The following is a 17,341-nucleotide window of genomic DNA, read 5'->3' as shown; positions in this document are numbered from 1 at the left end:
TAAAATAAATACATAAAAATAAATACAATAATAGAGAGAAGTGTTTTCAAGTCCTTGTTTCTCAGATACAGTCTTGTCTCATGCCTTTCCTTCCTTCCTTACTGCATGTCCTCTCCAAATTTACAGTTTGCATTCATATATATAAATTCTATTCTTAAGAAGTGCTTCAATGACAAACGCATGCATGTCCCCGCATACATTTGTGAGTTGAGTGTAGCTGGAACATGTCTTTAATTTATCATGGTATTGCTCAGATACTGGCCTCAGCCACTGATTGAAAAGGTATTTTGCATCTGTTGCTGAGAACAGATTGTTGCCATCTGTAAAATAAATGACTAAAGGTATGAGTAGCGTAATGAAATTCAAGAATCCAGATGGATAAGAGAGGGATACTGTCAAAATCAAAAGTTTGCTTTTGTCTCTGTCCAACTTTCATGGCTAGAAAGGCGGTTCAGGCAGCAATTACAGCACAGATAGGCCGTGCCTCCCACTGTGGCATCAAAAGGAAAGGTCCTGACAGGGGCCTTGCATCACCATGTAGGAGTCAGAAGTGCCAGATGTAGGGTGGGCTCCCTGTACTTCTCCTGACGCCTGGCTCCTCCAGCTCCTTCAGCTGTAAACTGAAGCAACACGAAGTCATGTCCAATTTGCTGAACAAAGAAAAGCGAAAGTGCACAGATCTGAATCATACCGTACCGGCAACAACGTTTTTCTGTAGCTGGAGAAATTGAGACGACAGGAATAAAAGGCCTGTCTATTCATAATAAATTGAACAGGCATTGGTCATTCTCTCTGTCTGTTTGAATTGTGATTGTCTGACTAAGGAAACAGTCATGGAGTGATGGGACCTTACACTGAACTGTCCCTTTATGTTGCTACTTACAGTTTAGGCATGTAAGGCCTGACCAGGGTAATTCTGGCCAGCAATTAATACAGGGCCATGAATCAAACCCAAGCATTCTGGCTTAGGGTTGCTTCTGCCCAGTCATGATTGCTGCTCTTTTATGACTCCTTATGGCTGCATACTGTCACCATAACCTGGACCCCATACTCAGCAGTGGGGTGCTACATGGCTACCTCAAAACACCACCTATTAGTAAGCTTTCTTTTCTAAGAAAAAGGAAGAATAATTCAGCCGATACCTACAGAAACTGAAGATCAGAATGACTTTCTAAACTGCTTCTGACTAAAGGTATGAAAAGCAACTAATAATGTTTTCTAAAGTGAGAGAAAACAAAGGAGTAGAAACACTATGACTCAGGAGTCTAAAACGTAAAAACCACATATGGCACAAACGAGAAACACAGAGAATTGAAATACATTAATAATGTTAGTTGGTTCTTCTAAGCCAAACTGAAGTCGTTATTTTTTCCTTTTTCTCAATTTTGTAAAATTTTTGGAATAAACATGTATTACTATATAACAAGAAAAAAAGACATTAAATACTATCCTTAAGACACATGAATTTTTTTTTTTTTTATTGTGCATTCTGTTAATTCATGGAATTTGTTTTTCAGATACTATTAGCTCTTAGTGTTTCTGTCACAGACATCCACTTTTTCCTATCATCTTTATTTTTTCAGTGCTAGAGATGGAACACAGGGCCTCACTTTGTGCCGGGCCAGCCTAATTCCCAGACAGACATTCACTCTGAACTGCTAGGCAGTGTTGCCCTGGAGCTTAAGATATCCGATTTCTAGAGACAAACACACCTCCAGTCCTCCTTAATGCACAAGTTCTCCTAAAGATTCGCAGTGTCTGACAAGGGAAGGGCCACGTTTCCCAAAGCGTTAATGGATGATTATAGATAAAAACTGATTCTTTTAGCTGCCCTATCGAGGGTTTTCCATGACTCAGTTCTGCTGTGTTTTGAGCGAGGATCGCTGAAGCCACAACAAAAACAGTACTTGAGGAAACCGACAGGAAAGGAACGCACGGATGAAATGTATGCACAGCTCACAGCAAACTGTAAAACCCAGCAAAATGCCAGATTCCCCTCTCAAACACCATAAGCCTTTCAGAGAGAAAGAGTTCTATCTGGAGGGATGATTAGATTGGGTTTAGAGAGATAGGTCGATAGCTCAGCCTTTTTTTTTGTTTAATAGTAACACAATTCAAAACCTAAATGAAAACATCTGGTTTCATTTTCTTTACTGATTAGGATAACTGGAGACTCCGGGACTCGAGCATAGCCCTGCCATTTATTTGATATGCAAATAAAGTTTCTGGCTTGAGTGCAAATTTTATACTTTTGACGATGCCTTCAGAGCTAATTACTCCTCATATCCCCTCCTGGATTCAGAACAAATTTGAAGAATAGTTATTCATTAAGAAACTCATCCTTCTTACAAAACGGCTACAGGCAGAGCCGTCCTCCCAAGTAGACTTTAATTAATTAAAACCCAGATCAGTGGGGGTAAATGTCAGTTCTGCTTCTTCCTCCATACTTTCCCCAAAGGCTGTGACCCAAACCCAAAGATGAAAGGTCAGAGAGGAGGAGGGGACTACACGGCTTAGTGGCATAAAATCCATCTCTATCACAGACATAAAGTAGGTTCAGACTTCCCCTGAATCTGTTTTCACAATGCCTTTTTTCATCAAACATCCCTATTCAGTCCCCCCCATGACAATGGGGGGAAAAATCCACAACCCGCATCCTTTGGTTCAGTTTGCTGTGAAGGGGGTCAGGCACTTTCATCCTTGCTAATGAGAGCCTTGATTGGGCTCCCTGTGTCTCCAAGCCAAATGCCATTCTGGATCTCAGTAACACCCAGGAACCTGTTCTAGTGCATTGTCCCTATTTAAACGGGGAAAGGGGGGGGGCGCTTTGTGCCTAGTTTCTCTTCACAGGGCATCACATCCTCAGTGAGCCCTGAGCAGTCACTGACAGATACAGAGGACCAGTCTGCTGACTATTTATCCACATCAGGCAACTTGACATGTCAGAAAATGAGGACCTGTCTTCAGCCCCAGTGTTGATTTGATCAGGCGCAGATATGAGCTAATCATCTCTGAACCAAGATAAAACACCAAAGCTGACGGTAGAGAGGTAGAGCGTTTACTTAACATGTATGAGACCTTGGGTTTCACCCCCAGTACTACAAAAAGACTCTAACACTAAGAAAGAGATACCAAGCAGAGAGCCCAAATAATGGATTACAAATTTTACAGTCGAGGGTCGTGGCCTCATTTCACAGCATTCCTAAGTTTGAGGTGGAAAGAGGCAAAAATTAGGAAAATATGCACCTGGGTTTATTTAGCAAGCAAAGAGTAAACAGATAGAGGGAAAGAAATGAGAATCACAATTATGTGAGCCTCAAACAATAAACTAGCCAGTTTGGTGAGCCAGGATTTCAGCATGTTATGCAACACACTCAAACTGACAACCGATTTTATTTCAACAGAGGACACAGCTTACACCACTAAATTTGTGTTTGTGCACAGTCCTGCATTCCTAGGATCCAGGGCTACATAGCAGCAACTGTGATTCTTTTTAAGGTTTTTGTTTGGTTTGGTGTGGTTTTTCCTTTTCTTTTTTAAGATTTTATTTATTTATTATTTACAGTGTTCTGCATGCCAGAAGAGGCCATCAAATCTCACTATAGATGGTTGTGAGCCATCATGTGGTTGCTGGGAGTTGAACTCAGGACCTTTGAAAGATTTCTCCAAACCTGGTTTGTTTTTTCAAGACAGGGTTTCTCTATGTATATTTGGCTGTCCTGGACTCACTTTGTAGACCAGGCTGGCCTGAAACTCACAGAGGTCCACCTGCCTCTGCCTCCCTGAGGGCTGGGATTACAGGAGTGCACCACCACACCCGGCTTTAAGTTTTTATTATTCTTTAATTATGCATATGTATGTGCATGTCTACATGTATGAGTGTGAGTTGAAATGCCTGAGGCCAGAGGCTTTGGATCCCCTACAGCTGGGGTTACAGGGAATTGTGAGCCATTCATGTGGGGACTGGGATCTGAGCTCTGGTCCTCTGCTGGAGAAGCACACACTCCTAACTGCCAGGCCATCGCCACAGCCCCAATTGTTACTTACATCCCATCGAAGCCCATGGCAACTACAACATCATAAAATGCCTGCTAAACAAATCAACGAGATTCAGTTCTATTTTGAGTAGTCACCAATCCACCTAGCTCATATCTCAGCCAGTAATAAACTGGCAGGTCGCGTGTAAAAACACAGTTTCGTTAGCGAAAAGCCTTCCCATTTTAAACATTTAAAGCCACACCTGTTTTGCTTGCCGTAACTGTAACAAGCAAAACAGAAAATGAGGCAGAGGCATAGTCGAGCTGACAAGTCCCGAACGAGGCAAGTGCTGCACTCCCATTGGCTCTCCCTGCCAAAATGTGTATCTACTACACAAAAGGTTTTTAGTAGTTTATATCAGTCCAGATCACTGATCCCCAAACAAACACAATTTACATCGCCAAGGAAATCAAGCTAATTTCTCTCTCCTGGCTTCCCGAGTGTCTGACCCACCCTCACACATATTTTCACCGATTAAGGCACATTGGGGGAGAGAGATCCAAAAAAGGAAGAAGGAAGTCTCACGAGTTCTGAAACTCTGAAAAAGAGAAAGAAAGTGACAGTTTTGCTTAATTCAAGTATTGAGTAAGTAGTGTTGCTTAATTATTTTTAAAAAGAGACAGTGGTGGCTATTCTTCAGTCCTTGTTTAATGCGTAAGAATAAGGGTACATGGTAAGACACTTGGGGTTTTTCTGCTTTGTTTTGTTTTTTGGCTTGGTTTGTTTTTGTTGACAGGGTTTCTCTGTGTAGCCTTGGCTGTCCTGGACTCATTTTGTAGACCAGGCTGTCCTCCAACTTACCACAATCTGCCTACCTCTCACACTTGCAAACTGAACAACAAGGCCCCACACACCCCAGCCCCACCACAATGTTGCTAATACGGCCTCGCCTGTATTCTTAAAAACCAAGCAATTGAAATCCTAAAACCAGCTAACAGGGGAAAGCACAGAGTGAAAATGTATCCCCATTGGAAAAATGAGCAAAACACATATTCATGAAATGGAGACTTCTGGGAACAAGAGTATTCGATAAATTCTCGGGTGGTCATTCTGCTGCATGATGGTTTTTCAAGGAAGCAGCAGTCGAGTGCAGGGGAACATGTTTGTTCCAGCACCTGAGAGGCAAGACCGTCAGGAATTCAGGGTTAACCTCAGCTACCCAGCAAGCTGGTGCTAGCCAGAGCTATAGGAGACCCTATCCTCAACTAAAAATAAATAAAGAGAAAGAAAGGAAAAGACAAACAGTTTTTCATTAGTACATGAACCCTCCCAGTTATGGGGTTTACACTCTCAGTTATGGGGTTCATACTCCATCCCTCCCAGTTATGGGGTTCACACTCCATCCTAGGCACTAGGAATGTTCCAAAACAACCCCCCCAAAAAAACCAGCTTTGTAAACATGTCTGGTATTGACCTCTCAAGCCATGAGTCTATTTATGCATTCATGATTAGATGGACACAGGAAGCTCACATAAAACCACATTGCATATTTCTCCAATTAATATCTCAAAACAATTAAAGCAGCATTCATTAATATTGACAGCATGGCAACAATGGCCAAAGAGTCCCACACTGGCCCTGGCTACCACATGCCTTCTCCAGGAAGCTTTAGCTGACTCTGGTGGTGACAGTGAATATACTTGGAAATCAAGCAGAAAACAACAGAAATGTGTTCGAATGGCATGATTTCCCCTACAGCTGGGGGTGGGGAAAGAGACCTTTAATTTTCACTCAATTTGGCTTTTCTTGCCTATAATTTGCAATACTGGCCAAGTTACAAGTTAAAGATTCTGCCAGGTTTTCAGTTTTGTAAGCAAAAAAAAGAAAAGAAGGTCAGCATTCTTTCTTCAGATGGATAGAGTGTGTGTGTGTGTGTGTGTGTGTGTGTGTGTGTGTGTTTATACCTGATGAAATCAGTAACATGTGAGGTTCTTCTTCAAAATTCCCCAAATTCCCCCACTTCTCACTTGCTTGCTTGCCTCCTGTCAGAACATGAAAAGAAAATATTTAGCCCTGATTTTAGCTGAGAAGGACTGGGACAAACACTGTTTCCAGCCACAGGTGCTGAGGTCTCACTGTTGTGTGATTTAGGTAGGAGCTACTTACCACCCTTCTGAAATCTTTTTTGTCGAGTGATTCACATTACGAGGGTGGCAAAGTGAACAGTTGTACCCTGCACAAGAATAAATTTAACTTCTAGAAAGGTCCCGAAAGCAAGCTGACAGCCAAAGGCAGCTAGCTGCTGCTCAGAGGCAGCACAGGTCATGGGCCATGGTGGAGATATGGGGTAATTTCCCGTTAGAGTAGAGGCTGAGTCCCTGAGCTCAAGAAGGAGACTTTCCGGAAGCTCTGCCAGCATTACAGACAGGAGACAGGTCAATCTGCCTCCCTCAGACTTAGCTGCTGAGTAAGAAAAACAAAATATTGAGATGGACTATGAGCTGTAAATTCTGGAAAAGAGTTACTCTGGCCCTTTTAAGACTTCAGCTTATTCCCAAAGCTGGGAGGCAACCACACAGGGGTGAGCTTAGGGGTGAGAAAGGAAACACACATACATTGTCTTCAGGGTCTACCTTGGTGCAGCCATTTGGGGAGACAATTTGACGCCATAAATTAAAGGCCTGAAAAATTATGCCTGTAGCAGGACTCAGACAAAGATTCGCACAAAGAAAGGATACTCAGTGCAGCATTACTCCTGATCCTGGAAAGTAGCCCAAACATTTGAAACAAAGTACGGTTAAAACAAAACAAAACAGGGAGGGGCATGCATGCAGAAAGGGGGGGGGAGGATGGGACCGTGAGGGGAGGAGGGAGGGGCGTATGGGGGGGATACAAAATGAATAAAGTGTAATTAATAAAAGTTAAAAAAACAAAACAAAACAAAAGTACGGTGGTGGTAAATGCCTCTAAATCTAACACTCTGTGAGTTCAGGCCCAGCCTGAACATTGATTCATAACAGTAGCAAAATTACGGTTTTGAAGTAGCAACGAAAATAAGTTTTTGGTTGGGGGTCACCACAAGATGAGGAAGTGTATTAAAGGGTGGCAGTGTTAAGAAGGTTGAGATCCACTGAGCTAGGTGATGGCAAGAGAAGCAAACTTGGGGACCTGAGAGCTGGCAAAGTGGGTGCTCACTGCTCTGGAAAGTGGACCCATTAGGCAGCTCACGAAAGCCTGGAGTGGCAGCTCCACGGGATCCAATTCCCTCCTGGCTACCGTGAGGACCTGTGCACATACTCATACCAACCCACACATAAATAAAAAACAAAATTTTAAAGTAAAAAGTAAAATGTTATTTCCTTCCTTGTGACTTTCTGTAGTTTTCAAGCTTTCTACAACGAAAATATATTTGTATAAGCAGAGAAAGAAGAAGCTTCTCCTTTTTAAAGTAGCCACGTATTATCCTTCCAAAGAAATGGTTTCTTCCCTTTTGTCCTCGCAATGCAACCTGATTGCCACCCTCCACCTAAAAATGCAGCCTGAATTTCACCAGGTTATTGGACTCCACTGAGTTCTTTTCTTGAGTTATCATTGGCAAACAGTTATAAGAAAACCAGACCATAAGAACCAAGTGTCTCCTACGTTTCTGTTTAAGTAAACGAGAGTGCCGGTGGCCCAAAAAATTTGTTAGTGAAAATGAACCTCCAGGGGGGTATCATCCTGCCTTCCATTTTAACTGATGAAAGTGTGGTTGTTTTGTTCCTTGACTGCAGCTTGATTCAAAATGGTGGCATTCTGTTCATTTATCTGTTCAGCTGTTAAAAGTTACATGCCTCTGTGTGGTGACCTGGCACCAGGTCTGCAATATGGAAAAGAAAAGGCTAGTCCCTCATAGTCCAATGGTGCAACTCTTTCTTCCCTCTGGTCACCTTTAGCTGCAGCTGTTCTGCTTTACTTACTAGGCTTTTGGTCAAAGTTTCATTTGAGGGGGCTGGGGAAAAAATGACTCACCAACTTTGAGCGAATAGTGTTCATGCAGAGGACTCAAGTTGAGTTTGGTTCCCCCAACATCCACGTTGACCAGCCCACAACCACTTGTGACTTCAGATCCAGGGAATCTGACACTCTTCTGGCCTCGGAGATACACAAGATTTAAGGGTTTTTTTTTTTTTTTTAATGGAAAATCCAGGCTCTGCATCTAGTAAATCCGCCTCTAGAGGAATGAAGTGAATTGTAGTGGTTTATTTTTTTGTTTTGTTTTGGCTTTTGTTTCTCAACAGGGTTTCTTTGCGTAGCCCCAGCTATCCTAGAACTAGCTCCATAGACCAGGCTGGCCTAGAACTCAGAACTACCGCCTGGCATGACAAGTTGCCTAGACATCTTCCAAGCTTGAAAAGCAGGAGGTGAAAGCAACAGATCCAACTCAGTATATTCCTAGATCTAAAAAAGACTTTGGACACCTGTTTCGCACATTTTATAATATGCTGTGACCTATTTTGTCAATACCCACTCTGACAATTTCCCATCAGCGGTGCCCACACCGTGGCTAATTTCCTAAACGTACTTGTGTGCTTAGACTCTTATCTTTCTTCGCAGGAGAATGTCAGCACATCCTTTAAACATTATCGGGGACCGAGGTGCTGGGGGTTGTTGGTTTGGCGGTGTCCTGGGCTGTGGTTGTTTGTTTGGACCATGCTGTATTTTGAATGTGACACACACCCACGCTATACCTACAGGCTAGTGCATTTGGGGACTCTTGGTCCTCCATCTTGTGGCTATGCTTTGGAAGGTTGTCGAACCCGAAAGAGGAGGAGCCTCCCTGGAGGAAGTGAGTCACTGGAGGTTTTGAGGCTCACCCCTACTTCCTGAGCACTATCTTCCTTCTGATGAAGGGTGACCAGGCTGCATCCCTCACACTCCCAACAACAAGTATTTTTGTGTGTTTGACACAAACCTAGACAATCCCTGGAAAGAGAAAATCTGTTTTCTTTTTTCTTTCTTTTTTCTGTTTTTGTTTGTGCGTTTGTTTTGAAACATGGTTTCTCCATATATCCCTGGCTGTCCTGGAACTCTCACTGTAGACCAGGCTGACCTTGAACTCACAAATCTCTGCCAGCTTCTGCCTCCTGAATGCTGAGGTTGAAGGCATGAGCCACCACCACCTAGCTGGGAAGAGGGAATCTTAATTGAGAAAATGCCTCCATAAGACAGCTGTAGGCAAAGCAAGTCTGTAGGGTATCTTCATTTAGATTGACATGGAGGGCCGAACTCATCGTAGACGGTGCTGCTTTCGGTTAGGTAGGCTTCTGTACACTAAAGCCTGCTTTCTTATAGAACCCAGGACTACATAACCAGGAGCACCACTGGGATGAGGTTACAACCAGGATGTAAAGTGAAGAAAAATACAAAAGAAAGAAAGAAAAAAAGAAAGGAAGGAAGGAAGGAAGGAGGGAAGAAAGAAAGAAAGAAAAGAAAGAAAGAAAGAAAGAAAGAAAGAAAGAAAGAAAGAAAGAAAGAAAGAAAGAAAGGTATAACAAACCGAAGAAGCAAGCCAGTAAGCAGCAAGCCTCTGTCAATTCCTTCCTCCAGGTGTTGGAATGTGAAATAAACCCTTTCCCCCAGATTGCTTTTGGCCTTGGTGTGTATCACGTAGTAGAAGGAACACTGATGGGTACAGATGAAGCACCATGGCCCTCTGCATGCATTTCCTGTGGCGCTATGGTGATTCCAGGCTGAACTCACATGGCACTCTCAGATCCAGGCCAATCCCCTCCTGCAGCTCCACTCTGCTCCCACATGGGTTCTGCTACTCTTTGTGTTCCAAGGGTACCAAACTATAACTAGCCACCCTCACTTTTGCCTGGTCATGCCCATCTATCCCATGTTATAGCATCTCTTCACTGTTTAGAAGACAGTAGTAATCCCAGCACTCAGGGAGGCAGAGGCAGGACAATCTCTGTGAGTTTGAGGCCAGCCTGGTCTACTAAGGCAGTCCAGGACAACCAGGACTACACAGAGAAATCCTGTTTTGAAAAAGAAAAAAAAAAAAAACAAAAAAAAAAAAAAAAACAAACAGAAAGAAAACAAGAATCCTGGATTGTAAACTCTGTGGGGACAAGCCCATGTTTCACATGCACTAGATACCTAATAAATAACATAATTGTTAGCTAAATGACCTCCTTCTGGCAAATGTGGGTAGGGCAGACAGACCAAAGGATGAACAGAAAGCAAAGGGGGGTGGGCTTAACATACAACATATTCAGTCAGGAGAATGCACACTTCAATCTGAGCTTGGTTCTAGCTCTGGATGGGCTTACAACCCTTCATTTTAGCTCCAGGCCTCTGACACTAGAGGCCTGGAGAACTACCGTGATGCCCATTCCTCCCTACACACACACACACACACACACACACACACACACACCACAGGCTCAGTCCTGCTGGGTATTTTGATGCTTCACCTGGGACTCCCTTTCAACTGTGCCACAGAGGCCTCTTACCACAGCCCCACAGGCAGACCCTCTCCTGGCGACCCAGCAATGTGAGAGCATGCCAGCATGTATTTATCAGGGGAAGTAGGCCTGTCCCCAGCCCTCACTAGAAGAAGAGAACATTTCAGCTGTATTTGGACATTCTTAAACTCAGAAGGGCTGCTCAGACAGCAGAGGGCCTTAAGTTCACTGGGTACAGATTTGGAAAACTAGGGTAATTCTTGGTCAAAGAAGGGACCTGAGCTAACCTCTGCCCACAGGCTAATGGGTCCTGGAAATACCCTTGTGAATTCTCTACCTAAATTTAGACTGGTGCCCTAGGCTTCCCTGAAGCCCTCAGAGGGGTTGGTCCTCAGCCCTAAGGGATCTTAGGCCTGACTTTCTCCAGCACCTAGAAGGCCTCGGCCTGGACACTGCCTTGTCTAGCAGCCTCGGGTCAGGCAAGGTTCCTTTCTCCCAGTGCCCCAGGTTCCTTTCTCCCAGTGGGCCCCAGGGCTTCTGGGACCCTCCTTCAGAGTGCTTCTGCTGACTGGCCCAAACCGGCAGGGGACAGACGCTAGAAGAGAGTTCTTCTCCTCCCCTCTCCCTTCTCCCCACCAGAACTGCTCGAGCTATGAAGTTGGAGAAGCAGTTTCCCCTGCGAGGCCCTCGCGCGCTCAGGCTCAGCTGCTCGAATACCTGCGGCTTTGCCGCTGCGTGGGAGCCCGCGTGGCTTTCTCTCAGCTGCTGCTTCTTCGTGCCCCTGGCTCGGTCCAGATACCTTCACGGCTGCAGAGTGCAGGGTGGCCAGACCGAGAGGTAAGGGCAGACGCAACTAGTTTGGACCGCAATCTACTCGGGTGGACAAGTTCTCCTGGCTGCGGGGGGTGGCGTGGAGCCCAGGGCTGAGCTCAAATCTCAGTTGGCAAAAATAAAAATATATCCCGGGTCACACTGATGCCAGGACCCCAAGTGACCCTATGTAATTGTGCACTGGCCCTCCCTGCGCTGCCTCCGGTTTGAGCAAGGCACAGGGATCCAGGCTTCTCCCGCTCTGAGGACTTAGACCGGGAGCCAGCCTGAGCCCCAGACCACAGCTCCCAGAATGACTCAAAGGTTTCGGGTTGTTTTTTTTTTTTTTTCCAATTCCGAAGCGGCGGACACTCCGCTCTGAACTTAGCATGAACTGCGCCGCCCGCGCTCACCGATCGGCGCACGCAGTAACGGGGCGGCGCGGGGACTGCGGAGAAGTCCCGGTCCAGCCTCGGGCGTGCAGACCGCTGCGGTGGAGACGGGAGATGAGCGCAGAAAACTGGTGTGTGGGATACTTTTCTAGCTCCAGCGAACCCCTCAAGGAGGAAGGTCCTGGGGGGCGGCTGCGCCCCTCGGTGTGTGGAGAGATTCCGTAAGGGCTCCTGTGCGGAAACACCAAGTTCTTAACCCAGCGACGCTCCGAACTTCGGTGTCGTGTTCGAGACGAACGCGCCGGGTCCAAGCGCGCCCCTCCGAGAGAGGTCCGCCCTGATGACGTGCGACTCTTCCCTCCCAAGTGGGTAGCCCGGGTCCAGGGACTGAGACCTGTTGCACAGAGAGGTCACCTGCAATCCGCTCCCAGTTATTTGTAAGGAGTGGGACGGAACACTTTTTATTACACTATTGGGCAGAAAAGACTTAAAAAAAACCCGGCAAACTGCGATAATTCTCTGCTATTTAGAGAGCAGCGCAGAGTTGTCAGGAAACTCGTGTCTGTTTACTGCCGGTGAATGGGCCGCAAAGAAAAGAATCCCGGACTAGGTGACCCCGGAGCGATGCCACAAAGTGACTCTGGCCAGCTCCCACCCTCTGGTGTGCCCCTCATCCAGGACAGGAGCAGCGCATAGGTGGGTTTCCCTTCTGCTCGTGGGTGCTAAACGCTTTCTCCAGTTTCTGATTTTAAGCTTTGAAAAATGCACACAAACCCCTGTGAAAAAGAAACATCAGCCAAATAGCTGAAAGATACAAACTGCGCTCTGACAGATACAAGGTCAAGATAGGTCAGCAGTGGGCGGCGGCTGCGCCACCAGAAACGCTAGAAATGAGTAACGGCCCCCAGATTTCGTTCTTGCTAAAGAAATAGGAAAGGCGAATCAAAAGGTAATAGTTGCTATTACGGTCACAAAAAGTCGAATTAATTTAATGTGTTTCAGATTTACATGTATGTAATCACAGTACTTTCATTCTCCCCAGCTATTTCCATTTAGTTTTAATATCTTATTAAAGCACCATGGGTACATTTTTCTGAGTTTTTACGTGAGTGGAGATTACATTAACCAGAAGCAAAGTTTAACACAATTTCCTCAGACACTAGGAAGTCTGTAACTTCTGCCAACATTTCTAAGGACAGGAAGAAGTAAAAGGAAGGAAGGAGACTAAATGCTCAGCAAGCACCTACTATGTGCAGGCATCGGCTAGGACTGGTTTAAACATTTTATTTCATATAAATAAACCGCCCATCCATAAAAGATCTTTTTTAAAAACCTGAAATTTCCATCTTCTTCCTCCAAACCTAAGAGGGACAGCTTACATAATTTCATTTTATTCGCAAGAATTTCGCTTTTACTACTTTCTTATTGGAAGTGGAGAAACAGCCCAACAAAATGAGAAGATCCGTACCTAAAAATACTTAAGCTTTTTCAAAAACTGATTCCACCGTTTGGTATTAATATCTGTCTTCAAAAATAAAAATAAAAAGCGGAGTCGTGACGTCGCACGTGGCAATTTTCTCCCAACCCTCTCGGTCCCTGTAAAAATAAAGCCCTATCAGTAATAGGAAAGAGACTGAGCTTGTAATTGGGACCGTGCCGTTATTGGGGAAGGGAGGGAGAGAGAGCGCGCTGCTCGCTCACAAACAGTGCACGCTTCCCCGTGGCTGTGCATTAAAAAGAACCAAAAACTGGTTAGTTTTTCTTCTGAGGGTGCATAGACTTCGGCGTAGAGGCCTCCTAAGGTCAGAGGTCTATACAAGTTGCAGGGGATACGCTTGAAGCAAGTACCCGAAAAAGAAAAATAAGACAGAGAATAACAGTGAAAAAAGGGGAGGAGAGGAACAGGTGGAAATGTGCTGTGGGAAGCAGGTAAATCTTCAGAATGTCACTTCCTTCAATTACTGGGGAAGGGGGAAAAGGTCTCACTATAGTTGGGGCGGGGAATGGTTGCCTGATGCAAGTCTGATAGTGATTCTATTTGTGTTGGGTTTTGTTTGCTTTTGTGGACTATCAAAAAAAAAAAAATCTTTTCGAGATTCAACCAAGTGTTTGGACCGGGTGATCGAAATCGGGACGAAGCATTTCCTGCCGTGGTTCTCTGGAGACGGCCCGCCTTGCGCCCAGCGCACCCAACTAGCGGCAGGCAGGGTGGGGACGCCAGGCTCAGATGCCACCGGAGGCCTGGCTTTGTAGGCTTGCTTCGGTTTTCTTCTGGAAGGGGAAATGGGCGTAGTTCGGTGAGATTTTTCACTTTGCAAACTTGGAAACCCTGGGTGTTTTTTCAGCTCGGCCTCTGCTAGCTAACCAGGCTCCCCCGTCCCTCCGCGAGGGTCAGAGGACCGCGAACCGAGGGGTTCTCCTTTCGATGAGCCTCCCTCCCCCCACTCCCTTCCTTGACTGGCGCGGGGCCGCCCCCGGTTCTGAAGGCCACTTAGGCGACCCAAGCGCGCCGGGTTCGGCACCCGTCTAGCCCCGCTGGCGGGGAAGCCCACTGGGGAGTCAGTGCCCAGGGGCTCTCCCGACGTAGCCCGGTCCCGGGGCTCCTCGGTGTGCGCTGCTTTCTTTCCTTGCCCGCCTTTTCCGTGGAAGCAGCCCCCGGGAGCACGACCTCCGGCCTGCCCCCTCGGCTGGCTTCCTGCTGCTCCCTCCCCCGGCCCCCACCCCGGCCCAGGGTGACCCGTGTCACTCTGCCCACGCCCCACCGCGGCGCGCCTTTTTTAACCTCTTCAAGGTCTCCCTGGCTGAGCGGGAGGAGAGCGGAGGGTTCGGCTCCCAGCGTGCTCTCGAGCGTCCCTAGCCCACGCCGAGCCCTCGCCAGAAACAGGCTGGGTTGTGAAAGAAGCCCGGGGTGGGCGGGGGTGGGAGCGCTGCCCCGGGCCGGGGGAGAGTTTGGCCAAGTCCGGGGCACCCCAGCGCTGCCCCCAGGGGAGTTCTCTCCGCCCCTCTGCGAGCTCCAGGTGTCCGGGCTTTGGGGGCGACCCGCAGAGGCCGAGTCTGTCCCTTCCTCCGGCTCTTTTCGGGACGTCTGATCTCCAGCCTTAGACTTTCTCCTCTGGCTGAAAAGTCCCCAGCCGAGGCCGCGGAGCTCGCTCGCTACGGTGGGGTTAAAACTCAGACGCCCAGCGCCCAGAGGTCGCCTGAGGCCCTGTGGGTCGAGGCCAGGCGCGCTGTTTGCAGGAGGAATTCCAGGAGGACTCCAGCAGGGCACGCAGCCGGCTAAGACAGGCGTTCCCTTTTCCAGACCATATTCCTCATAAAATCTAAAGCCAGAAGCATCGCTGGAGCACGCTCCCATTTCACCTCCGGAGGCGTGGCTTTGTTTCCAAACTGGACTCCACAGAGAGGTGACTGATGCGGGCTCCGCTGGCAAACTCAAAGGATGGGGCTTTCGGTGGCTCTAGGGACTGCGCAATCCGGCAGCAGTTTGAGCATTTAAGCCTTAACTTTAGCTCAGGCAAAGCATTAGCTACGAAAGCATGTTTTATTATTATTATTATTATTAAAAACGTAGAGTGAGGAATAAAAAAAAAACCCACGCGCTCTCAAAAGCATGAGCGTGCTTTCTGTGTAAAAAGAGCAGAGGGGAAGGCCAAGTTCCTAATGACAGACGCCCACTCTAACAGCAATACCCTGTGAAACCCTTTCGCGAAAATTTGTCACTTGCAAGACAATGAGAAAAGTAGCCGTGCATAAAACCAAAAGAAGAGCTTGGTAAAAGCAGACTTTTTAAAATAATCTCTTGAGTCAAAACCAGCTTTCGTGCTGAGTTATTTTATTTTTAGGAAATGGGGGAAGGCTAAAAAGAAGAGCGTAAGGGTCTGTCTCACAGGTAATTTGCCTCCCCAGTGGAGAAGGAAATGTGGCCAGAGTGGGCCTTCGTTTTCACAGCCAGGGCTTTCTGATATTTGCCAATGTGGTGAGCGAGGGTAGAAACAAGAAACAACACATTTCTTGGAATGACAAAACATTAGCAGGAAAGGTTCGACCCAGAGGACTCCATTCCGCGGCTCCGAAAGGCAAAGGCCATTTCTGGAGTCTGATGGTCAAATAAGTTACTGGCGAAGCGGAGTCTGAACAATGCTAACGCGTACACGACTCCTAGCCTCCCGCCTTACAGAGCGAATGACCCCGGTGCGAAAGCGCCTCCGAACAGCTGGAGGGTAAGGGTTGTCTGCCAAGCCCTCCATCAGGTGCAAACCGGGGCACTCCGGAAGAGGGTCTCCACGGAGGCTCTGCAGGTCCTTCTCAGGCTCGCTCAGACCCACGGACACTGCCACCACAAAGGGGTCACTAAATAAAGCCTGTTCAGGAGAGTGTGGGGGCGGGGTTAGATCGCGAGCTGCTTGAAGGCGAACCTGGAAACGTTGGTTCTCCGCGGCGGAAGAAGGGAGAGCAAGGGTACATTTTAGTTGACCGGAAGGACACCAGCTGCCGGTCCCGGGCACACCAACTGGGTTCGGCTACCTTGCCCTCCTGAAGATGCCTCCCCTTAACTGCTAAAGTCTGCAGGGCTGCCCACCCGCCTCTTGGAAAGCTGCGAAGGCCGCCTTTGTGGCTGCAGTGAGTCCTATGAGGGAAGAGGGGTGCCACTGGGTTCTTGAGGTCTTTCGAACTGCGTAAAACTTTGGTTGTTTGCGTGTGGGCGGGGTGCTTATCCAATTTCAGCGGAGCAAGAATTCCGTGGGCCTCAAGTCCCAAGAGGCCTTTGCGCACCCTCGCCCGCGCTCCTGCACGCCTGCCCGAGACCCTATTGAAGGATCTGCCACTGGCAGCCAAACTCGCTCTTATGCCACACTCCTTTACTTCCGCAGGATCCCAGACAGCCCTCAACTTCGAGACCCAGACCAAACTTTCTATGCAAGAATGATATACTGCCCGTGTTCGCTTTCCCGGGGTAGGGGAGCCTTGCCACCCAGGGCAATCCTGGCAACTCCTGGGCCTCCTTCTGGAACAGTTCCTCCACCCCAGCCCGCTTCGGCCAATCTAGGCGACCCCACAACTTTGGCCTGCCACCGCCGCCCAGAGGGAAGTGGCTGTGACTGAGTGCTTTCGTTTTACTTTCGTTCCCTCCTCTCCGGGGTCTCGCGGCCAAAGAACAAAGTGTGTGTGTGTGTTGGGGGGCGGAAAGCTGGTGTCTTGACAAAATAGCTGAGACCTTGATTCTTTAGCCAGGGGACAGGGTAAGGGAACCATGACCGTGCCTTGACAAACTCTGGCCCTTGCAGCGCTGGGGAGGATCAGGAGGCCCTGACTTGTTTACTAAATGCAAAGAAATGTGATTTGTAGCGGTTGCTGCAGTCAAAATGCCAGAGAAACGAATTTGCTTTCCTAAGAGGTTTGTTTTCTAAATGCCGAAAGAACAGGGTAGAGAGACGGAAAAGTGAGTAGCTAGGCCCTTTGGATAAATTGCAAGGACGACAAATGGGCTCCAGCCCAGGCTCCGCGTACCATCAGGTGGGAGCGACCAGAGCCTGTCAGGCCTGTAGTTCCAAGCTTTGGAAAGGAAGCGACCGCTGCAAAAAGTCCGCTCTTTATTGTCTCGCTTCCTTCTTTTAGCAGGCACACACACAGTAAGCTTGAAACCCACGTTCTAAGCCTTCGAATCTAAAGTTTTCTCTTTAAAAAAAAGAAAGAAAGAAAGAAGGAATG

This window comes from Meriones unguiculatus, chromosome 9 (genome assembly GCF_030254825.1).
Source record: "Meriones unguiculatus strain TT.TT164.6M chromosome 9, Bangor_MerUng_6.1, whole genome shotgun sequence".
In the NCBI taxonomy this organism is placed as follows: domain Eukaryota; kingdom Metazoa; phylum Chordata; class Mammalia; order Rodentia; family Muridae; genus Meriones; species Meriones unguiculatus.
Note: the sequence above shows the minus strand (reverse complement) of the source record.